The sequence below is a fragment of the Pleurodeles waltl genome, chromosome 2_2 (genome assembly GCF_031143425.1).
Source record: "Pleurodeles waltl isolate 20211129_DDA chromosome 2_2, aPleWal1.hap1.20221129, whole genome shotgun sequence".
NCBI lineage: Eukaryota > Metazoa > Chordata > Amphibia > Caudata > Salamandridae > Pleurodeles > Pleurodeles waltl.
Genome location: NC_090439.1, coordinates 768,623,534 through 768,649,496, shown reverse-complemented (window position 1 = coordinate 768,649,496; position 25,963 = coordinate 768,623,534).

Here is a 25,963-nt window from a genome sequence, read left to right as displayed (position 1 = left end):
CAGGGGAGGTCTTCCAGAGGCATGGCGGCGACGGTGGCAGAGCTTCAGGGGACTTCAGTGGTGGAGATTTGCAGGGCCGCCGCTTGGGCTTCTCCTTCGGCGTTTGTGCGTCATTATAGGCTGTCGGACTTGGATGGTTTGGAGTCGGTGTTTGGTCACCGGGTCTTTTCCTCTATGAGATAATGTTTGGGATGTTCTTGGTGCAGGATATTAACTAAGGGTCTTGCAACTCGATGTCCGTCTCCTGTGTGTTTTTCTTGCTATGTCTCATTGGTTAAAAGGAAGGCGAGGGAGGGACGGGAGGTAATGCTTCCATTTTCTAACGATAATGGCATTACTCCTAGTCCTACTCCCTCGCCTTCCTTTTCCGTTCCCTCCCACCCTCCCGGTACGGACTGTCCGAGTTGCGGCTTGGGCTTGGTTTTTGTACAGGAGGGGATAAGGGTGGGGGGGGTTTTTGAAAGGGGAAGGGAGGGTCTAGGGGGGAGGCAGGAGGCCTCATTGGTTAAAAGGAAGGCGAGGGAGTAGGACTAGGAGTAATGCCATTATCGTAAGAAAATGGAAGCATTATTTCATTGCATTAGTAATAATTCTGGTGCTGTGCATTTGTGGTTCTCTAGTTTTGATGATTCTTATTCTGGATGGCTTTTACCGCTCTGTTCTATGTTTCTCAGAAAGTTTATATAAAGCTAGAGGAGCCGAAATAGACTGGTTTATTTTCTCAACCACCATATTTTGCAAATCGCATTTTGACAAAAACCTATTGACCCTTGTTAGAAATGGGTCTCTAGTTGGCAGTCGGTTTGCACCCTCTCCAAGTAGGGACCCTCACTCTAGTCAGGAATGGGGAGATACCCGCTCAGATAACCCCTGCTCACCCCCTCAGCAACTTGGCACGCGCAGTGAGGCTTATCTCAGAAGTAATGTGTAAAGAATTTGCACATAATACACAATAACACAGTGAAAACACACAAAAGGACACCCCACCAGTTTTAGAAAACTAGCCAATATTTATCTATGTAAAACAAGACCAAAACGAGAAAAATCCAACATAAAGGCCCTCATTACAACCCTGGCGGTCGATCATAAAGTGGCGGTTATACCACCAACAGGCTGGCGGTAACTACCGCCAAATTATGACCATGCCAGTGAGAACTCACATAGGCAGCCATTTTACCACACCGACTGCCAGGCGGAAAAAACAGACACCACGGCGGTACCCGCCATCAGCCAGACGGAAGTCAATGTTCCGCCCACCGTATGATGAGACAGGAAACCGCCACCTTTTCTGGGGCGGTACTGTTGAAGCAGATATGCTAATTAGAAAATCATTAATGATGTTTATGTGTTTGAATAATGAAAAGTTTGTAGAAGAGTTAATCGTAGAGAAAAATAATGTGCACGTTTTAAAATGTGCCCTCGGGGCATGGCAGCCATGAGTATGAGATTGTACTAATATAACTGAAATGTATGAAATAATGAAAATATATGAGAAAAATGTAGTAATATGTCATATTGAAATGTATAACCTATGTTTTACTTCAATTTGTAGTGTTAACTTTGCTGCATTGAAGGCCTAGGCCTCGCACACAGAGAGCAGAAACAATAACCGTGCTTGCAAGAAGCTGCTACGACCTGTCCTTGACTCACTCGCTGTTAAAGTGTTAAAGTTGCTTAGCTGAAATTTTCTGCAATGTACTGGCGGACAGGAGATGATGAAGATAATTTGATACAATTATGTGTAGAGTAGGCTAAATGTAACTTCCCAGGACTTGAACAATGAAGGCACTGACTGAAGATAGACATGAAACAATTTCGATAACTGAAGAGCTGGATGATGAGGACATCGTATAGCGGACCAATCCACATCTTGTGAAAGGACTACTATGGAAAATAGTAGATTTGGTAAATAAATACTATAGGTTAAAGTCATATCTGCCGACTGACTGACCAATTAGGAATTAGGGGGATGGACTGGGACACCCTAATAAAAAGTCATGACAAGGGGCTAAAATTTCAGATGCAGGAGAATTTAGAAGATGCGAGAGATGCGAGGGGAGAATTGATGACGTCAAGAGACTCTGTCCGAGGTTTTGTCGTTGGGCTCATACCCTGAGAGCCTGATGTGTGGCTGACTAATTGATGACCTGAAGATGAAGACTGACTTTGTTGCTGATCCATTCTGTGGATAGGTAACTATGAAAATGTGACTGACTAATTATGTATTTTCTTCTAGGTACCAACTGCGCTGATTATAGAATTCTCACTTAGATAGATCTTTTCCAAATTAATGCATTTGTCTCTAAATTGTTTTGCATGAAGTCCCACATGCTGATGCTAATTTTGGTTAGGTAGGCTGTTAGGGGTGACGCAGACAGTGACAAATGTATAATGAGCTATCTGCTGAACTCTGCTATTAATGCTATTATACTTTTGGCTTATGAAGGAGCATTTACGCGTATGTTTTCTTCAAGTTATGAGATGATGTTTTCATTAACAAATTAATAATTGAACTAATTGAATAAAGATTGATCTAACAGATGATTTAGAATTGTAATCAATAGGGAAATAAAAATTGTTTAACTCTTTACCGAGTTTTGGTTATTCATGAGAAGATGTTTTATTAATGGTATTTTATGCTGATTATTGTTATTTCTAGTGGTCACTGCATGACTAGGATACTCCATGCGATTCAAAAGGTTCATCGACCTATATGCGTCCCCTTGTAAATTTACTTACTAAGGACCAGGAGCACTTGCAGTTTTTGGTAGCAGCTTGATGGTTTGTTTCCTTGGAGAACTAATTATGTGGTGATTATTGGTTATGGTGGTAGTTTAAGTTAGGATTAGTTATTTGTATTTTATGAGGTTTGAATTTTGTTTTTCTGAAATGGCAATTGACACAAAGATGATGTCCCCTTAAGCCCAGAAATGACTTTCCCAGATACTGCTTGTAAAGGTGGGTATGTTCTTGGGGTTCTTGTGATAGTATGAAAAGTGGTAGGTTGCGCTTGCACGGGTTTAGGCAAATTGCAGGTGAACTGTGACGTTTTTGAGGTAAAGTAGGGAGCTTGCGTACTCCAATTGAGGTTAGTAGGAGTGTGCGTACTCCGTAGTATGAGAGTATGGAAGTCGTCGAACTTTATATGTGCGTGGCGCTTTGTGCTAAAAAATTGTCCACGTGGTTGTTGATGATGTACGGACCCTGCGTGGTCTAAGACTCCGGAGTATATTGACAAGTGCAGGAGATACTTGATTATATTTTGTAATCTGCCTGGTTTAGTAGGTTGATAGGGTGTGGTCAACAAGTCGGTGTGAGATAGATGAGTAAAAGACATTTTTCGACTGAGATTTGGCGAGTCCTATGTGCACCAGGACAGACCCATTGATCAGTTGAGAGTGAAATTCGCGGGTGCAATTTTGCTTGCGAATGAGGGAGACTGAGAAAGAGGAATAGCTATACGAGTGAAAGGGCCATTAGTGAAAATCCGCAAGGTCTCTGAAGCGATTGTGTCCCTTCCTGTAGTAAACCAGCAGGCTTGTTTTAGATATTGGTTTTTGGTTAAAGTGCTCGCAATAATCTGTATTAGTTGTGTGAGTTGAAGTTTAGGAGGACAAGCCGCAAGACTTTGTCAGCCGCAGTGTGTGAGTGTGACGTCAGAGTGTGCTGTGCTGGGATAGATTGGTTAGTAAGAAGAGTCGCGAGGAGATTGCAAGCCATCCGTAAGAGGCAATTGGTTTAGTGAGGGGTTGAAGGGAATCTTGTGAGTAAAAGTAATTTCATTTTTTAATAAAAATAAAAACAATAGACAAAATGAAGTTTTTCAAGGCGTTCAGAAGTGCTATGAAGGGTGATACTTACATTAAGGCGCCAGTGGGGGAGCCAACCCCACCGGAAAATTCTCTGGCTTATATTGTGATGGAGGAGCGAGGTGTCACACCATGTCTTTGGTTAAAGCAGTGGTGCAAGTTTACAAAGAAATTAGGAGGTTTAGCGTTTCCGGAGCATGGAACATTTAATTTGAGAATTTTAGACGAACTGCGAATCGCACTACATGAGACAAAGCCGTTACCGAGACCAGCACAGTTTGAGGCTTTAGCAGTTTGGGAGCTAGTGGCCAGACAGCAACAAAAGATGAAATTCAAGAGGAGAATGAAGAGAGTAGAGAAATCCTTAGCAGAAGGTAGGTGGGATTGGGAACAGAAAAGGTGGAGAACAGAGACACTACAGGGAATTAAATTGTTTCCTGCAATTGCAGAGGAAGATGAGTCAGAGAAGGAAGATACTGCTAAGGGAGGTGAAAGTACAGGAACCAAAGAAAATAAAAAGTTTTATGTAGACGATGAGGACTCAGATGTTGAGGATCTTTTTACACAGTTATTGAGGAATCGACCTTCGCAATATGTGACCCATTCAGAGGGTCCAAGCACTAGTTCTGATCCGACTGTTTCAGTACAGGTATCGGGAACAGTAGGACCAGTGCAGACAGATAATGAACAGATACCAGGGGTAGTACAGAGTACACCTAATGCAGGGACTACTACTGTGGTCCAAGCACAGCTGCATCCACCATTGATACAGAGAATGTATCCAGATGTGCCAGTTCTTGAGACGGTTTCAAACTTAGTAGTGCCATCGGAGCAAGTGCTCCTGAGGCCAATGCTAGTTCATACTGAGCCGACTCCAATCTTATTGCCTCTGGCACAGCCACAGGGTATGCCGAAGTTTACACCGATAACAGGAACACAGTCAGATGTTGCACCAGTAATGAACCAGGCAATGGGGGTACCTTTCCCGCAAGGTGCAAGTGTCAGGGGAGCTCCAGACGCGATATCGCTATCAATTACTGTTGGTCCAGCTGTACCTTTATTTGCACAAAAGAAAGCGAGTGAAATGTCACAGAGCCTTGTGAGAAGGGGAGTGAGTGATTCTGTGCAGATGATGTCATTTGTGGGGCCGACCTTTAATGGGTCTAGATCGTTAATGGATCTTAGTCCACTTGTAGCGCTTCCAGATGTAGTAAATGACCCAAATGTGAGTCAAGGTTTAAAAATGTTGACGCCGCAAACTCCAGGTGCAGCGATGCAACAGGTACCAGTGCCAAATGCAAGTAACATTTTGTTACAAGGATTGACAGATCAGCAATTGAGTGAATGGTTGGACAGTCTAAATGCACCTCAAAATACATCCAAGGGTGAAGAGCAGATAAATCGTGTAAGGTTAGCTACAGAAGCAACAGAGTTAGTTGAGGGAACAATGGGCGTAAATAGGTTAGAATCCTACGCAGAGGAAGATCTGAGGTGCGTGTGTCCAAAGATTACAAAGGAGGTAGGTAAGATAAATCAGAAATTATCAGAGCTGGCAGAGAAACATGATATTGAGATTGGGAAAACAAAACATTTGAAACTAAGCTACAGGTTAGATTTTGAGACAAAGGATTTTGAACACATGAGGTCAGCAGGAATGAAGGCTCATTTAAAAGAATTGCTGCAGAGTGCTCAGATATGGGGAGCATTAGAAAAGTGGGAAGGTAGATAGACAAAGAAGAAGGATAAGCGAAAACAGGATTCACAAGAAGTGCCTGGAGATGTTCAGAAAGAAAAGGTATCACTGAAGATGCCTCTGATGAGAGAAATTCCAGTAGGGCAGTTTGTTCATGTCCCATGGCACACAAGTGATAGATTGTCATTCACAAATGATTACCCAAACTGAGAGAAAAAACGGTTGAGTGGTATCAGCAGACAGACCGATTTGTGAAACTCTCTAAATGCCTGTGGGAAGACTTAAACACATTGTTGGAGATAGTGGTTACAGCTGATTTGTGGGCTGAATGTAAGAGAGCAGCAGATTGGCCAACAAATGAACTGGAAAGGGATAGAGTAACGGGTGCACCCTCACCTGAAGTGATGAAACATTACTAAAAGGTGATTAAATTTGTGACGACGAGAATTTCTCCTAAAAACTTTGATTGGCAGAGAATTGACAGAACAGTTCAAGAAACTAAGGAGTTGATACATACCTATTATGAGAGATTGTTGAAAGCATTCAAGGAGTACAGTGGTAAGGAAGCAATTGAGCCGAAAGACATGTTGCATTTTGTGTTCAGATTCGTCGAAAGGTTAAGACCGGAAATAGGACAGATGATTAAAAGTCATTTAATTTGCTGGCAGGCAAAGCCAATTGATGAGGTGTTGCAGTATGCAAAATACTGTAGTGATGAGATTGAATTGAAGCAGAAAAAGCTGAAGGAGAATGCAATGGTGATGCAGATAAAGGCAGCTCAGACAGGAGAGCAAGGAACTTTAGTACAATCGATGCTGCTGCAGCAAAGAACTATTATGTTCCAGCCTCAAATGAGAGGTAGAGGTCATGGAATGGACATGATGCATAGTCCGGATTTGGGTACTGTGGTAGTTCAGAATGACATGCAGGGAATGAAAAAGATGCTACCGTGTCATTTGTTCAGAAACATGGGACACTGGAAGCGGGAATGTTCGTTGATGGCACAGGATGGTGTTGTGCAGCAAGGTGGTGATGTCAGTACGTTTCAAACTGTGAAAGTCGCAAGAATGAAAGGATTAATTCCCAATTTTCAGAACCGAGTGCAGAATTTTCAACCCATGCAGCACATACAAATTCTGCATGCACAATTAATACAGTCACAGCCAATGCAGCAGCAGGTTCCCATAGTTCCTAGACAGCAAATGCAGATACCTCAAGCCCCGATGGAACAGCAACAGATGATGCTTACTCAGCAAGTCACAGTTCAGAAACAAGACAGAAGTAATGACACAGTACACCAATTTCCATTTTATAGTGAGAATGAAATAAACGAAGAATGGATGAGTGACAGTTCAGATGAAGGACCGTGTATGCTTGCAGCGTCCTTAGAAGTAGATCAGAGAGGACCCTTTGTGAAGGAGAAGGTGATGGTATACAAGGTCTCTTTTCTACTGGATACAGGAGCTACACGCTCAACAGTAACAAGTGTGGAAGTCCCGAACTTACCTCTTTCAAGGAGAACAGTTCAAGTTGTGGTAGTTGAGAATAGACAGTTGACAAATCCAATCACAGATCCAGTGCAGGTCGAAACTGGTAATTACCAGGGACTGCATAGATTTGTAGTCTGTGACTCGAGTCCAGTGTCTCTACTGGGAAGGGATTTGCTGTGTAAGACCAAGTGCTCCAGTAACTCTTCAGACACTGGAATTGAAGTACAAACTAATAGTAATGATGAAGAAGAACAGGTGGCTGAAACGGTGATCAACAATGCTAGTGAGGAATACCCATTAATTGAGTTTTTCCCAATGTTTACTGTAAGAGAATTGCATGCAGATTTACAGGGAACTGTGAAGGAAGATGTCTGGGACCTGACAGGTAAAGAAGTGGGTTTGATTAAAGAAGTGGAACCAACTAAGATCACTTTGAAGCCAAATGTAGTATTCCCGCAACTTCCACAGTATAACATGCCACAGGATGGTCTGATGAAGGTGGCGCAAATAATTGGAGATTTTCTAAAACAAGGAGTTTTGAAGGAAGTGTTGAGCAGTCCATGTAATTCACTGATAATAGGCTTAAAAAAGGCATGTGGGAAAGTGCGCATTGTGCAGGACTTGCGAAAAGTAAACGATTTGGTGGTCAAGTGTTGTCCAGTGGTGCCAAATCCAGCAGTGATACTGTTTCAGATTCCTTGCGATGCAGAGTGGTTCACAGTGGTTGACTTGTCACAAGCTTTCTTTTTTTGTGCCTCTTCATGAGAATAGTCAGTTTCTTTTTAATTTCAAATTCCTAGACAGAGTCTACAGCTAGTGCAGGCTCCCACAAGGGTATACAGAGTCACCATCACTGTTTAATCAGATCTTGAAGAAAAATAATCTGGAGTTGTAGGAATTACTATACCAATCGCCTCTAGTGCAATATATTGATGATTTGCTAATCGCATCCAGAACAAGGGACGAGTGTAAGTACGACTTGATTGCACTAGTGAATCATTTGGGAAATTTTGGACATTATGGGGGTCATTACAACCCTGGCGGTCGGTGTTAAAGCGGCAGTAAAACCGCCAACAGGCAGGCGGTAAAAATAATTGAATCACGACCGTGGTGGAAACCGCCAACATAGACAGCCACTTTAACACTCCGACCGCCACGGCAGTACAAACAAAACACCGCAGCGGTAACTGCCAACAGACAGGCAGAAAACAAAGGTTCCGCCCACTGTATTACAACAGGCCAATCCGCCACCTTTTCCGGGGCGGATTCACCGCGAACAAAAACACGGCGGAAACAGGACTTGGAAGGGAAAACGCTCACCTCTACACACCCCATGAGGAACCAGGACGCCATGGAACCCGAGCTCCAGATACTCCCAGCCTTTATCTTCCTGCTCCTCTACCAGGAACAACAAAGACGGCGGTGAAGACCACAGTGAGTACTGCACTTACGACACAGGGGAGGAGGGAGGGGAAAAAGAGTGGCACACAAACGCAACACACAACACTCCAACCCTCACCCACTACAACACACACACACAAGTACATGTAGATACATTACATTTAAAAACCCCAACCCCCCCGGAAGAATGCAAGGACAAAAGGAAATGAGTTGAAAGTTTGTAATCTATTCAAATGCAGTAATCAAACATATATATATATATATATATATATACATTTACACTATAAACAAATATATACACCAAGATTACAAGTCTAAGGTATTCCACCATAATAGTCCGTGGACCACTGGGCCCAAAATGCATGGGCGAGGCCCACACTCAATGCCCAACTCAAAACGGAGAGAACACTGCTGGGGCATCAGATAGCAGGATGAGTGTACAATGCCAGATCCACGAGGGGGCTCCACGCCCACTGCTGTATCCTGTGGAGTGCAAAGCCACAGTCTCACAAGTCTTTCCAGTGGGTGGGTTGCCCACTGCTTTATCCTGGGGAGTGCAAAGCCACAGTCTCACAAGTCTTTCCATTGGGTGAGTTGCCCACGGCTTTATCGTGGGGAGTGCAAAGCCACAGTCTCGCAAGCCTTTATAGTGGGTGGGTTGCCCACTGCTGCATCCTGGGGAGTGCAAAGCCACAGTCTCACAAGTTTTCACAGTGGGTGTGTTGCCCACTGCTGCATCCTGGGGAGTGCAAAGCCACAGTCTCACAAGTCTTTACAGTGGGTGGGTTGCCCACTGCTGCATCCTGGGGAGCACAAAGCCACAGTCTCACAAGACTTTCCAGTGGGTGGGTTGCCCACTGCTTTATCCTGGGGAGTGCAAAGCCACAGTCTCACAAGTCTTTCCAGTGGGTGAGTTGCCCACTGCTGCATCCTGGGGAGTGCCAAGCCACAGTCTCTCAAGTGGATGCCTTACTCCACTGGTTCTGGAGAGGGATTTGTGCCCAGAGTGCTTCATCCTGCCAAGGACAGAGGTAGTGGATGTGAGACTCCACTGGTTCTTGAGGGGGCTTTGTGCCCATAGTGCTTCATCCTGCCAAGGACTGAGGTAGTGGATGCCTTACTCCACTGGTTCTGGAGGGGGCTTTGTGCCCAGAGTGCTTCATACTGCCAAGGACTGAGGTAGTGGATGCCTTACTCCACTGGTTCTGGAGGGGGCTTTGTGCCCAGAGTGCTTCATCCTGCCAAGGACTGAGGTAGTGGATGTGATACTCCACTGGTTCTGGAGGGGGCTTTGTGCCCAGAGTGCTTCATCCTGCCAAGGACAGAGGTAGTGGATGTAAATCTCCACTGGTTCTGGAGGGGGCCTTGTACCCAGAGTGATTCATCCTGCTGGTTGCGGCCTCAGTAGCGTCGGAAGCTTTGGCGCTCATTGGCCTGCGGTGCTGGTGGCGGCGGTGTCCTGTTCAGCAGTGCTGGTCACGGCGGTGTCCTTGGCAGTGGTGCTGGTCGCGGCGGTGCCGTTGGCAGCGGTGCTGGTGGTGGCGGTGTCCTGTTCAGCGGTGCTGGTGCCAGCGCCGTCTTTAGCAGCGGTGCTGGTGGCGGCGGTGTCCTATTCAGCGGTGCTTGTGGCGGCGGTGTCCTTGGCAGCGGTGCTTGTGGTGGCGGTGTCCTTGGCAGCGGTGCTGGTGGCGGTGGTGTCCTGTTCAGCGGTGCTGGTGGCGGCGGTGTCTTTGGCAGCAGTGCTGGTGCCGGTCTTGTCCGCCGTGTAGGTTTTCACCGACTTGCCTGTTTTTCTGTGCCCCTTCCCCACCTTGGATGGTGGCACAGATGTCTTCCCACTCCCAAATGTACCCCTGGGAGAGGATTTTGTGGTAGATGTTTTGCCTCTCTCCCGCCGGGCACTGGCCAACTTTTTGAGCTTTTGAGGTGGGGGACTGTCCGTGGTCTGTATCCTTGGCACACTGACTGCCTGCTGTTTGGCGCACTGCAGAAGCCGGTTACTACTGGCACCACTGTTCCCGCAGATGTTGTGGCTGAGGTGCTGGGTTGGGACCTGGAAAGGTGGGCTCTAGGAGACTAAAGGGGTGGGAGAGGTGAGGGGAAGAGGTCAAGGTTGGGCAGGAAAAGTTTTTTGGACACACTGGGACGGGTAGATGTAGGGGGTTTGCGAGTGGAGGAAGAGGTAGTGGTTGTAGGAGGTGTACGTTTGCTGACTTTGGGTGAAGGTGCATGGGCTGGAGGCTGTTGTGAGGTGGATGGCTGTTGGGTGGGTGTGTGGCTGCGTTTGTGTACCTTGGGAGGTGGGCTCACAGACACACTGGGAGAGGACACAGGGGATGTGTGAATGGTAGTGGGGGTGGTGACTGCAGGTGAGCAGGGTGTGGTGGTAGGTGTGCTGGTGATGGAGGTAGTGGCTGAAGATGTAGTGCATGCAGGTGTAAGTGGAGACGAGACTGGGAGGGAGGAGGGAGACAAGAAGGAGGGGGACACAGTGGAGGCAGTGGATGTTGGTAGGTCTACATGTGTATGATGCTTGCGTGAGTGCCTGCGGGATGTGTGGTGCTTATGGTTGCCTGAGCTTCCCTTGTGTGTTGACGTGTGTGCATGCTGGTCTGATGGTGTGCTTGGGATAGGCTGAGGTACAGGGGTTTGGGTCTGGGTGGAGGAAGTTGGAGGGCGAGGCTAGAGACAGGGACAATGGCTGCCATCAGTGCTGAGGCTTGAGTCTGAAAAGCTCGCTGTTGGGCTGCCTGACCAGAATGAATGGCCTCCAGGTATGCATTGGTCTGTTGCAACTGCCTCTTTACACCCTGGATGGCATGCAAAATGGTAGACTGCCCAACAGTGAGGGACCTGAGGAGGTCAATGGCCTCCTCACTGAGGGCAGCAGGGCTGACTGGGGCAGGGCTTGAGGTGCCTGGGGCGAAGGAGATGCCCACCCTCCTGGGTGAGCGGCCACAGGGCACACGCTGAGGGGCTGCTGGGAGGGCGGTGCTGGTGGGGGGGGTGGCTCTACCTGTTGATGCGGTGGACACAGAGGGGCCCGCCACCGCAAGGGAGCTCCTATCAGAGGAGGAGTCAGTGTCGCTGGTCTCAGCTCCTGTTCCCGCCGTGGAGCTCCCCTCGCCCTCTGTCCCACTGGCGGCGTCTGACTCTGTTGTGTCGCCCTCCAGGGCCATGTGGGATGCAGCTCCCTCCTGCGCCGGTGGCACTGCTCCTCCGCCTGATGATGCTAATGCACACAAGAACAAGGAGACCACAAAAAGGGGGGTGGGAGACAGAAGAAAGACATGTTGAGTGCATGCAATACCGCTACCGTTGGCAGGCACTACAGACACAGAAGCCCCCTGCACTATGCCGTGCACTTAGAGTTCCCTAATTAATCACAAGGACATAGGTTACAAGGCCTATGCCCGATTGCTGCACACATGGAAGTCACAGGAGCCTGACTAGGTGTAGTTGGCTCTGAACACAGGTGGGGTGGGGTGCCACACGGCTTGCCTTAAGAAGGGACCTTGCCTTTAAACCTGCCCTGGCCTAGGGGAACCCACAGCCCACCTCCCCCACCCAGACACCTACAATGCACGCTGTGATGCCCTCAAGTACCCATCCAACTCCGGATAGGCCACCGCCAGGATCTGGAACATCAGGGGGGTCATGGTGCGACAGGCACCCCTCCCACGTTGGGAGGCCATCCCCAGCTGGGCCTCCGCCGTCTTCTTGCTCCAGTGGAGAATGTCCTCCCATCTTTTGCGGCAGTGGGTGCTCCGTCTGTGGTGGACCCCCAGGGTCGGGACTTTCTTGGCGATGGCACGCCAAATATCCCTCTTCTGGTGGCCACTGACCTACAGGAATAGTACAGGGGAAAAGGAGAAAATATAACCATCCGCACCATCAGTCATTGGCCCGCATCCCTACCCTTGCCATGACGCACATACACTCACTGTCGTATCATGCACGCCTCATTCTCCCCCCCCATCTTTCATCAACACCACTCCACACAGGCATTGCCCATTCGGCATGCTCACAGTGTACTTACCTGTTTGTCTGGAGGACCGTAGAGTAGCGTGTTCTGGGGAGGACCCCATCCATTAGTTTCTCCAACTCCTCTGTGCTGAAGGCAGGGGCCCTTTCCCCAGACACATGAGCCATTGTCTCTTCCAGACTGAGGTCACAGCAGCACTTGCAGTGTAGGTCCTCTCCTGTCAAAGATCAGGTATCAAGTGATTGAACAAAGAGAAAATGGCAGTGATGTCCGCAGCGGTGCATACCGTCACCGCCGGCGTACATTGTCATTGGCTCCTGGGACCCATAGGGTCCAATGTTAACCAATGCAGGATTGCTCCGCGGTCTTCGACCGCCTACCGCGACGGTGTACAACGCCAGCGCAGTTACCTCACATCCCCTTGTCCCGCATTACAGGTCAGGCAGCCGCCATTTCAGGGTGCCACATGGCATTAATTTTGACTGTGTCACACATATCTAGGCCTTGCTTAAACACTAATACAGCCATATATCAATTTTCAAACGTTTTGCTATAAAGTTGTGTTTATGTACCTCAGAGTTGGTTGACTCTCTGCTCGCTGTTCTCTTCAATAGAACATGTCCGCTGGGGCAGGTGAGGAGATGGCGGCATCCTCCGGTGTACAAACTGCTGGTGGACCTGTCGACAATGGAGGAGCGACATGTAATGGAGGAGCGACATGTACCACAATCCTGGAACTGTGTGCCCAGTTGGAGGCAGACCTGATGTCAGCTATCCGCCATCCCACAGGAATCCCCCCTCTAGTGCAGGTCCTGTCAGTACTCCATTTCCTAGCAAGTGGGTCTTTTCAAACAACAGTGGCCATTGCATCAGGGATGTCCCAGCCTATGTCCTCCAACGTGTTGTCCAGAGTGTTGTCTGCCCTGCTGAAACACATGCGCAGCTACATCGTTTTCCCTCAGGTGGAGGATTTGCCTACAGTGAAAGGTGACTTCTATGCCCTGGGACATATCCCCAACATCATAGGTGCCATTGATGGGACACATGTGGCCTTGGTTCCCCCCCGCAGGAGTGAACAGATGTACAGAAACCGGAAGAGTTACCATTCTATGAATGTGCAGATGGTGTGTTTGGCCGACCAGTACATCTCCCATGTAAATGCCAAGTTTCCTGATTCAGTGCATGACGCTTACATTCTGAGGAATAGCAACATCTCTTATGTGATTGGGCAACTCAAGAGGCACCGTGGGTGGCTATTAGGTGAGAACATGGACCCAATACAGTGTGACTAGGTGTCTGGGTCTGGGGATGTCCCTACGAGTTAGTGTGTGTCTAACAGTTGTCCCTCGCCATTTGCAGGTGACTCTGGTTACCCCAACCTGTCATGGCTACTGACCTCAGTGAGGAATCCCAGGACAAGGGCAGAGGAACGCTACAATGAGGCCCATGGGTGAACTAGGAGGATTATAGAGAGGACCTTCGGCCTCCTGAAGGCCAGGTTCCGGTGCCTCCATATGACAGGTGGGGCCAGATGTAGCAAAACTTGGTTTTGCGACTCGGAAATTGCGACTCTGAGCGACTCGCAATTTCCGAGTCACAAAACCATATGCAGAACGGTGTCTCAGACACCGTCTGCGAGACGCTATGGGGTCGCAAAGACCCACCTCATTAATATTAATGAGGTGGGTCACAAATTGCGGCCCCATAGCGACTATGGGCACTCACTAACCTGGAGGCCTGCTGTAGTCAGCAGACCTCCATGTCCGTGACTGCTTGTCAATAAAGCAGTTTTTTTTGTTTTTTCCGAGTCACAAAACCATATGCAGAACGGTGTCTCAGACACCGTCTGCGAGACGCTATGGGGTCGCAAAGACCCACCTCATTAATATTAATGAGGTGGGTCACAAATTGCGGCCCCATAGCGACTATGGGCACTCACTAACCTGGAGGCCAGCTGTAGTCAGCAGACCTCCATGTCCGTGACTGCTTGTCAATAAAGCAGTTTTTTTTTTTTAAGTGTAGCCCGTTTTCCTTAAAGGAAAACGAGCTGCACTTTAAAAAAAATCCGAAACATTTTGTTTCGGAATTTTTTCAGGGCAGGTAGTGGTCCCTTGGACCACTACCTGCCCTGAAAAAATATTTTGGGGTCCATTCACAAAGGGGAAGGGGTCCCATGGGGACCCCTTCCAATTTGTGAGTGGGTTACCATCCACTTAAAGTGGATGGTAACTGCGACTCCATTTACGACTGCGTACGCGGTCGCAAATGGAATTGCATCCCACTGCGAGTTGCAAATAGGAAGGGAACACCCCTTCCTATTTGCGAGTCGGAAATGCATTTTGCGAGTCGGTTCCGACGCGCGAAATGCATTTCTGCATAGGAAACTCCGGTTTGCGACTCGCAACCATCAATTTTTGCCGTTTGCGAGTCGCAAACTGTTTCCTACATCTGGCCCATGGTTCCCTATTCTACTCACCAAAGAAGGTGTGCCAGATCATCGTGGCCTGCTGTATGCTTCACAACTTGGCTTTGCAACGAAGGGTACCTTTTCTGCAGGAGGATGGTCCAGATGGAGGTGTTGTGGCAGCTGTGGAGCCTGTGGACAGTGAAGACGAGGAAGCAGAAGAAGAGGACATAGACAACAGGAACACAGTGATCCAGCAATACTTCCAGTGAGACACAGGTAAGAAGACAACACTGCCTGCTACATCTGATTTAATTCTTCTACCTCTCATGTGTCTGTCATTTTCACCCACTGCATGGACACTGAGTTGTCTCTTTCCCTTTTGATTTCACAGATGTGGGTCCCACTGTGTGACCTCTGCTTTGTTTCCGCATGGACTAAAGCTGTGTGACATAGGTATTTTGACATTACATTGGATATAGCATTTTTCCACAGTTATTGCAAATACACCTTTTCGAAAGCACAGACTGACTCCAGATTGTTTTGTGATTTAAGGGTGTTTATTTAAGTGCTAAATAGTGGAGGGGGTTGTACAATGGTCAGTGGTGATGGTGGAGGAATGTCCATGGCAGAGTCCAGTCTATTAGTCTCACAGATGCATTGTACAAAGGGGCATATGAAGTGGAGCTAGGTCAGTTTAAGTATGGACAGGGTGACAAAGTGGGACAGAAGGATGACAATCAGGGTGGTTTCATTTCTTGGCGGGGGTCTTGCCATTGTTCTCTGTCTTTGTCCTGGATCTCAGGGACCGCTTGTGGGGTGGTTCTCCATCTGCAGGGGGTGGGGTGCTGGTGTCGTGGTCCGGTGCCTCCTGTCCACTAGCGCCGGCGGAGGTGGTGTGCAGTTCATCGTCCAGGCTAGTGTCAGGTGCCCCTTGTTGTTCCACAGTGTCCCTCTTGGTGTTGAAAAGTTCCTTCAGCACCCCTACAAAGGTGCCCAGGTTGGAAATGATGGATTTGAGTTCCTCCCTGAACCCCAAATACTGTTCCTCCTGCAGCTGCTGGGTCTCCTGAAACTTGGCAGGTACTGTTGCCATCGTCTCCTGGGAATGGTGGTAGGCTCCCTTGATGTTGGGGAGGGCCTCGTGGAGAGTGGGTTCCCTGGGCCTGTCCCCCTCCCGCCACACAGCAGCCCTCCCAGTTCCCCTGTGTTCCTGGGCCTCTGTCCCCTGAACTGTGTGCCCACTACCACTGCCACCAGGTCCCTGGTGTTGCTGGGGTGGTGGGTTAGCCTGGGTTCCCTGTAGTTGTGGACACACTTCTGCTTGACGTGACTTGGGGACAGAGGAATGGGCCCGCTGGGTGGGTGCTGTGCTGGTGTTTCCAGAGGGGGAAGCTCTGTAGTGGCCTGTTCCTGTGTGAGGTGATCCGACTGTCCCGAGGTCCCAGATGGGCGGGCTGGTCATCTTGATCCAGTTGGACAGAGCTGCTGTTATCACTGTGAACCTCTGCTGTGGGTGGAGTGGACATCTCTGGACCCTCCTGTCCGGTGACGTTGGGAAGGGGTCCTGCAGGGGTGTAAAGGCATGATTATTGCATCTGTGTGTGCCATGGTGTGCAATGGGTGGGTCACCCTGTGCCCCAGTGCTTCCATTCTTGTTTGGGACCTTGTGTGATAATTGTTTATGGGGGTGTATGGGTATGTGCAGTGGAGATGCTTTGGTGATGGGTGTCCATGCTTTTGTGTTGCATGCAGGGCTGTACTGTACTGCAGGGGGTAGTCATGGGATACCCTTTGACGGTAATGGTACCACACTCTGTTGAAATCTTACTGACGAGGACGAAAACACAATATTTGACTGGTGCAAGACTGACAAGTTATGAGACAAGCCTATTGGGTGCTCCAAATGTAACATTGAAAAGATGTACAGTATTGAATCCAGCAACATTGCTTCCAAGTGATACTATTGAAACTGAAAAAGAGGAAGACATTGAGCATGATTGTTTTGAGGTAACTGAGCTGTGTACAAAACCAAGGCCTGATATTAGGGATACATGACTGGAGGAAATGGACCAAATTGTCTTTGTTGATGGTTCGTGTTTCAGAGATGGAACAGGGACATTGAGAGCCGGATATGCAGCATGCACAATTACAGGCACATTAGAAGCTTCCTGGCTTCAAGGTGTAAAGTCTGCACAAGTGGCAGAATTGGTAGCTCTTACTAGAGCATGCCATGTTCCTGCGAGACTAAGAGTCACAATTTATTCAGATAGTCAATATGGATTTGGAATTGTTCATGATTTTGTTTAGTTGTGGTGGCAAAGAGGGGTTAGTGACCTCTACTGGAACACTAGTAAGAAATGGCGACAAAATAAAAGAGTTGTTGTACGCAATACAGTTGCCTGAAGAAATTGCAGTGGTCAAATGCAGTGCATATCAAAAGACACAGAATTACATTTCATTGGAAAATGGATATGCAGATCAAGTCGCAAGGTTTTGCGCATTGAACTGTATATCGTTAAAAGACAAGTGGGAATTGATGCCTGAGGAAGAGAATAATTGCACAAGTTTTGCCTTAAAGGTGATGGATACTCTGGAGGAGTTAAAAACATTGCAGGAAAATGCAGATAAGGAGGAGAAACAACTTTGGGTAAATCTCAAGTGTATTCAAAGACCTGATGACATTTGGATTTCTGAGGAGGGTCAGAAGGTGTTGCCCAATAGTTTATTGTCCCAGATGGCCCATTGCTATCATGGGCAGGCACATATTGGAAGGGATGCCATGGTCAGGTTGTTCAAGGTTGATTGGTTCAATCCTAAATTTAGGAAAGCAGCAGAGGCAGTATGTCATGGATGTATAATTTGTCTGCAACAAAAAGTGGGAAAAGGGACAGTGGTGAATTTGAGCCACATTGGAAGAGCAGGAGGTCCATTCAGCAGAATGCAATTGGATTTCATTGAGATGCCTGCATGTGGTGGTTTGAAGTACATGTTGGTGATTGTGTGTGTCTTTAGTCATTGGATTGAAGCATACCCCACATGAAGGAATGACAGTCTCAGAGTAGCAACGCTGTTGCTTAGAGAGTTAATACCATGTTTCGGATCTCCGATACCTTTAGAATCAGATAGGGGAACTCACTAAAATAACGAGGTGATTAAACTCTTATGTGCAGCACTAAACATTGAGCAGAAGTTACATTGTAGCTATCGCCCTGAAGCATCAAGACTAGTGGAACAAATGAATGGTACATTGAAATCAAGAATTGCCAAGATGTTTGCCGCTACCAATCTGAAATGGCCAGACGCATTACCTTTGGTGTTATGTCAATGCAAAACATACCTGACAGGAAGAAAGGGCTGTAGCCCCAAGAGATCCTCATGGGCAGAGCAATGAGATTGCCAGCAATTCCAGCCAATGCACTTGTCAATATTACAGATGATATGGTGTTAGACTACTGCAAAGGCCTGGCTGATGTGGTCGCTCTTTCTCTCAGCAGGTGCAGGCTACTACCCTGCCCCCATCCATGACCCAGGTCACAAGCTGAAAGCTGGAGACCGGGTCGTCATCAAGAAACATGTTTGAAAGACCTGTTTAGAACCACGATGGAAAGGTCCCTACCAGGTGGTGCTAACAACTAAAACAGCTGTAAAGTGTGCAGGACTGCCGAACTGGTTACAGGCAAGCCATACAAAGAGAGTGGTGGGTCCGCAAGAGCATGAAGAAGTGTTGTTTAGAGCACCAACAACAGTGAAACAAGTTGCTATGCTCGAACCGGAACAAGAGCAAATTGAGCCCAAGGTTGAAACAATAGAGGAAGAAGTGGATACTACGAGAAAGGAAGACTTGAGTGAAGGTGAATTAGGTGGTGAACGAAGGTTGAAATGGAAAAGAATAGCAAGTCAAAGATACGCAGGTATTAAGTGGGCATATGTAGCTACAAATTAATGTCAACACAAATTTATGTCCTTTTGTTTTGATAGAGAAGTTCCGAGTCAGTACTTTGATGTGACCTGAAGGCGATCAAAAGACTGAGTTGTTGAGATGATCTAAATAAAACCTAAGGAAAGACTGTTGAAATAAAACTGGAAGAAACATTGATAACCTGATGTGACAACTGAAAACCGGACATGACAAGCTGCTAATCGATCTTGACAAAGGGAAAAGGGTTCCTGGGTGTGAAACTAAACTGTGAGAAAGAGAGATGTTTTCTTCATTTTTGATTTTTCTGTTGCACTTTATCTAAGAGTTGCTTCTACTTTCTGATTCTTTACAGATTATGGCTGAGTTAAATAACCAAGTTAGGAATGTTGGGTATTGTAGGTATTTGAGTGTTGGAGTAGCAATTATGTGTGGAATAATGTTTATATTAATGACTGTGGGAATGTCTATTCATGATATGAAAAAGGCTACTATTGTTTCTGTTCCTGAAACTACTACACTAAAAGCTTTAGAAAGTTTCAAGCTAGATGAGAAACATTTACATGATTATACTTTCTTCTAACGTATTCTATCGCTTGTTGAGTGAGTATGTTGAAACAATGGATGCAAGGAATTGTCTTGTATGTACGCAAATTCCTTCCTCATGTCTATTCATGATATGAAAGAGGCTACTATTGTTTCTGTTCCTGAAACTACTACACTAAAAGCTTTAGAAAGGTTCAAGCTAGAGGAGAAACATTTACATGATTATACTTTCTTCTAACGTATTCTATTGCTTGTTGAGTGAGTATGTTGAAACAATGGATGCAAGGAATTGTCTTGTATGTACGCAAATTCCTTCCTCAGTGGAAGAAGGGGTTATGTACCATAGTCTGCCATTAACATATGGCATAAGTTGTAGTCTGCTACTAATAAGATTCTATAACCAAGAGTATATACAATACTTTTAATCCAATTATAATTTAGTGTTTTTATTTGTTCCTATTATTAGGTATTTGAGTAAGGTATCTAAAGAGCATGATATAGTATTAGTAAGAGGCTTCTTTGAACCGACATTGACGTTTGGTACCGCAAACGCTCATAAGAATAATTTAACATGTTTACTTACACCATTAGAAAAGAGCTTCATAGGGCATACTGACGACAGGGGAAAGGCATTGAAGGAAAAGTTTGAGAAGGGATTTAAGAAAAGGACTTATAAGAATAATTATGCTTACACTGCTATTAAGACACAAGGGAAGTTAGCTTTAGATGCATTACATTTAGGGAAGCTTTGAATACATTTGCCAAAATCATGCACAGACACTTTATTTGTGGGTACCAGTGAATGTAGGCATGTTTTTCTGTTTCAGAGTAAATGGTCCTTTATGCTAAATGGTCAGGACCCTGTGATTCCTGGGATCTACCATATTTGTGGACTTAATGCTTATTAACGTCTTCATAGAGGATGGTATGGGACATGCTATTTGGGATTAGTTTTCCCTAAAATTTATCAGATGATCTTAAGAGGTTCCCGAAAGTGACTGAATTACATCATAAGCGACAGAGGGGGGAAACCTCTTCTGCAATTGTGGGAGATATTTTTGGTCAGTAATTCCTTCTATAGGAGTTATCTTGAATGTAATTAAGATACTGAAGTTGTCTACTATTTTGGATAACATGCTGACAAATTTTACAGGGGCAATACTCCTGTTAGATACTGAATTAGCTGCAGATAGAGCTATGACACTTCAAAATAAGTTTGCTTTAGACATACTTTTAGCAAACGACGGTGGAGTCTGTAGGATGATTAATGCTAGGCATTGCTGTTCATATATTCCCAATAATGATAAGGAGATAAGAGACTTACTAACTAACTCAACTAATTCAAGTAAGGATTAAAAAGAATTGAAGGAACCAGGAGTTTGGGAGAAAGTTGGTAAAGGATTTGTTTCAGTGGGTAATTGGTTTAGTCAAATTTGGAATGGGGTATTACTGAAAATTGTACAGGGAATATTCATTGTGATTGCTTGCATATTAGGATTATAGGGCATATGTAAATTATGGCAGAGAATCAAATCAAGGAAATCTAAAAATAATCAGAGGAGGGAAGAACAACCTAGGGAAAGAATATATAGGGAAAATTTAAGAAGAAGACAAAATACATCAGAGACAGAATTGTAAAATACTGGTAAAGAAAGGTATGATAACATGTTTAGTCATCAGAGGAGGGACTGTTGAAGCAGATATGCTAATTAGAAAATCATTAATTATGTTTATGTGTTTGAATAATGAAAAGTTTGTAGAAGAATTAATCATAGAGAAAAATAATGTGCATGTTTGAAAATGTGCCCCCGGGGCATGGCAGCCATATTTATGAGATTATACTACTATAACCGAAACTGTATGAAATAATGAAAATCTATGAGAAAAATGTAGTAATATGTCATATTGAAATGTGCAACCTAGGTTTTACTTCAGTTTGTAGTGTTAACTTAGCTGAATTTAAGGCCTAGTCCTCCTAGACCTCACACACAGACAGCATAAACAATAACCACATTTGCAAAAAGCTGCTACGACCTGTCCTTGACTCACTCGATGTTAAAGTTGCTTAGCTAGAATTTTCTGCAATCTACCGGTGGACAGGAGACAATTTGATACAAATATGTGTAGAGTAGGCTAAATGTACCTCCCCAGGACTTGAACAATGAAAGCACTGATTGAAGAGGAACATGCAACAATTTTGATACCTGAAGAGCCGGATGATGAGGACATCGTATAGCGGACCAATCCACATCTTGTGAAAGGACTAATATGGAAAATAGTAGATTTGGTAAACAAATACTATAGGTTAAAGTCATATCTGCCGACGGACTGACCAATTAGGAATTAGGGGGATGGACTGGGAGACTCTTATAAAAAGTAATGACAAGGGGCTAAAACTTCAGATGCAGGAGAATTTAGGAGAATTTAGGTGCCAACTGCGCTGATTATAGAATTCTCACTTAGCTAGATCTTTTCCAAATTAATGCATTTTTCTCTAAATTGTTTTGCATGAAGTCCCACATGCTGATGCTAATCTTGATTAGGAAGGCTGTTAGGGGTGACGTTGAAAATGACAAATGACTGACGAGCTATCTGCTGAACTCTGCTATTAACGCTATTATACTTTTGGCGTATAAAGGTGCATTTACGCTTATGTTTTCTCCAAGTTATGAGATGATGTTTTCGTTAACAAATTAATAATTGAACTAATTGAATAAAGATTGATCTAACGGACGATTTAGAATTGTAATCAATAGGGAAATAAAAATTGTTTAATTCTTTACCGAGTTGTGGTTATTCATGAGAAGATGTTCTATTAATGGTATTTTATGATGATTATAGTTGTTTCTAGTGGTCACTGCATGACTAGGATACTCCATGCGATTCAAAAGGTTCATCGACCTATACGCGTCCTCTAGTAAATTTACTTACTAAGGACCAGGAGCGCTTGCAGTACCACCGACATCAAAAGCCTGACGGAAACAATGCACAGAAGGGAAAGGACTCACCTTTGGAAACACAGTAAAGAACCACAACGCCATGGAGCCCAAACTGCAAATATTTCCAATGATTTTCTATGTCCACTACGAACACCAACGATGGCGAAGATGATGACGGTGAGTACAGCTGCCTAGCACACCGGTGAGGGGGGGAGGAAAAAGAGAGTGACACACACACGCAACACACACACATCCACCCCCAACACCATACACACAATCAGCTGCAGCACTAAAACATATTTGCCCTGTACCCCTGAGGAATAATGCAAGGACAACAGGAATGTGCTAAAGTGAGTGTAATAATAACAACACAGTAGAAATACAAACATGCAATGTAATGGTATGTACATATGTACAGTTCGAGGGACACTGCCCATTCCTCATTGTGCGTGGGCCACAGGGCCACAGGCCAAAGTCCAAGGCCCCACTTGTCACCTGCACAAACACGGAGAGAACACTGCAGGGGCATCAGTTGGAAAATAGGAAGGAACCTCAGGGGGACGGGGATTGGGGGGCACCTCTGCCGGCAGATAGAACAAGACTACTGGTTCTGGAGGGGGCAACCTGCCCTGTGCTCTGTCCTGGGGAGTACAAGGCCACAGTCTCTCAAGTGGGTGACTTGCCCACATGCTCTGGGGGGGGCATCGTGCCCTGTGCTCTTGATCCTGGGGAGGCTGGGGTTGGTGGGTGTCTTACACACTGGTTATGGAGGGGGCATCGTGCCCTGTGCTCTTGACTCTGGGGAGGCTGGTGTTGGTGGGTGTCTTACCCACTGGTTTTGGAGGAGGCATTGTGCCCTGTGCTCTTGATCCTGGGAGGCTGGAGTTGGTGGGTGTCTTACCCACTGGATTTGCAGGGGGCAGGCTGCCCAGCAGCCCATGGAGGCAGGACTACATACCGTCCACTGGCGGTGACGGCTGCTCAGTGGTGTAGTAGTAGTGCTGCTGCTGGTGGTAGGGGGAAGCTCCAGACTATCCCCTGCAGCCTTGGACGGTGGCCCACTGGTGGTGGTGCTGCTGCTGGTGGTGGTGGGGGGGGAGCTCCAGCCCGTACCCTGCAGCCTCAGATGGCGGCCCACTGGTGGTAATGGAGCTGCTGCTGGTGGTGGGGGGAAGCCCCAGCCCATCCCCTGCAGCCTCGGATGGCTGCCCACTGGTGGTGGTGGTGCTGCTTTTGCTGGTGGTGGGGGGAAGCTCAAGCCCCTGTAGCCTCGGAAGGCTGCCCACTGGTGGTGGTGGTGGTGCTGCTGCTGGTTGTGGTGGGGGGAAGCTCAAGCTCATCCTCTGCAGCCTCGGACGGCTGCCCACTGGCGGTGGTGGTGCTGCTGCTGCTGGTGGTGAGGGAAGCCCAAGCCCGTCCCCTGCAGCCTCAGACGGCTGCACAACCATGATTGGTGGTGGGGGCTCCGTCTGTGTCCCTGCACCAGGCCCCTTGTCCTTCCTGCCTGCTGGTGCAGGCTCCTTGCTCTTCCTGGCAGCAGCTGGGGCAGGCTCCTTGCCCTTCCTGGCAGCAGCTGGGGCAGGCACCCTTTGCTTGAGGCTGCCTGGTGCCCTGGATCCTTTCCCACTACTAGTGGGTGTGGAGTCTACTGGGCATGTGGACTGGGTGGATAAGGTGCTTGCCTGGGTTTTTGCTACCCTGGCCGGATGTGAAGGACAGGGGGAGGGGTAGGGAAGAGGTCAATGGTGGAGAGGAATACCTTTTTAGGGACATTGGGGCGGGGAGAGGAAGAAGGTTTGGGAGTGAAGCAAAAGGGAGTGGTTGTAGGAGGTGTCTGCCTGCTGTGATTGGGTGCATGTACATGGGCTGGATGCTGTTGTGAGGGGGATGGCTGTTAGTGTCTGCGTGCTTGCGTATGTGTACCTTGCGAGGTAGGTGACAGACATAGTCGGAGAGGACACAGGGGACGTGTGCATGGCTGTTGCGGAGGTGTCTGCCAGTGAGGTGTGTGTTCTGCAAGGTGTGGTGGTGATGCTGGTAGTGGATGAGGATGTAGTGCATGCAAGTGTGAGTGTAGAAGTAACTGGAGGGAGGTGGAGGAGGAGGGGGAGACAGTTGAAATTGTGGATGTTGGTATGTCTGCATCTGGATGGTGTTTGTGTGAGTGCCTGTGGGATGATGTGTGGTGCTTTTGTTTGCCTGTGCCACTCTTGTGTGCTGTCTTGTGTGCATGCTCGTCTGCCTGTGTGCTTGGGATGGGTTGGGGTTGAGGGGAATGGGATTGGGAAGAGGAAGTTGGAGGGGGGAGGGTGGAAACAGGGACAATGGCTGCCATCAGAGAGGAGGCAAGAGCCTGGATTGATCTCGGTTGGCCGCCGAGCCAGTGTGAATGCCCTCCAGGAATGCATGTCTGTTGCATCTGGGCTGCCAGCCCCTGGATGGCATTCACAATGGTTGACTGCCCTACAGAGATGGATCTTAGGAGGTCAATAGCCTCTTCACTCAGGGCAGCAGGGCTAACTGGGGCAGGGCCTGAGGTGCCTGGGGCAAAGGAGATGCCCACCCTCCTAGGTGAGCAGGCACAGGCAACTTGATGAGGGGCTGCTGGGAGGGCAGTGCCTGTATGGGGGTGGCGGCTGTACCTGTAGCTAGGGTGGTCATAGAGGTGTCCGCCACCACCAGGGAGCTTCCATCGGAGGAGGTATGTGTGTCTGAACTGTCCCCTCCAGTCTCTGCCGTGGTGCTCCCCTCGCCTTCCATCACACTGGTGCCTCAGCATCAGTGAACTCTGCCTCCTGGGTCTTGTGGGATGCAGCTCCCTCCATCACCGGGGCCTCTGCTCCTCCACCAGATGATGCTAATGCACATAAGGACAGGGTGACCAAACAAAAATGGGGGAAAGAGACAAAGAATACACTGGGTCAATGGCTGCACCACACCACCGTTTGCGTACACACCACACTCACACACAGGGAACAGCCCTATGCACTATGCATTGCACTACCAGTTATAATGCTAGCCACCAAGGCATGAGGAGGGGCACACACCGCCAAATGCAGCACACATGGGACGCACACAGCCCTTACCAATTGTGGGTGCCTATGAGCTAGGTAGCAGGATTATCACTTCAGAACCCTGGTCACCATGGGACCTACTCTACAATGTCAGGCCTGACCTAGGGGCACCCACTGACACACATCTCCCACCCGGGTACCCCCCTACTATGCATAAGTTGTAATGATGGGCACTGTACTCACTCCCTTGTGGCTGCTGTTATGCCCTAAAGTACTCATCCAACTTCGGATAGGACACCGCCAGTATGCGGGCCATCAGGGGGGGGTCAGGGTTCGATGGGCACCCCTCTTTGTTGGGAGGCCATCCCCAGCAGGGCCTCCACCATCTTCCGTGCCCAGAGTCTCAGGTCCTCCTACTGTTTCAGACAGTGGGTGCTCTGCCTGCTGTAGTCCCCCAGGGTCCACACGTCCTTGGCAATGGCACGCCAGATACCCTTCTTTTAATGGGCGCTGACCTGCAGAGAAATACACACAGGAAATGGTATCAGTCAGACCGTTCTTTCTGTTACACTTATGGCCCTCAATACTCCTTCACATCACCATTTACACACACATGGCCCAGCACACAAGCTTTATGCTGCCCAGGGTACATAACAACACTAGGTCATCACACACACAACCCCATGCATTCATTCCACATGCATCGTTCCTACAGTGTACTCACCTGTTGGTATGGAGGCCCATACAGCAGCCTGTACTGGGG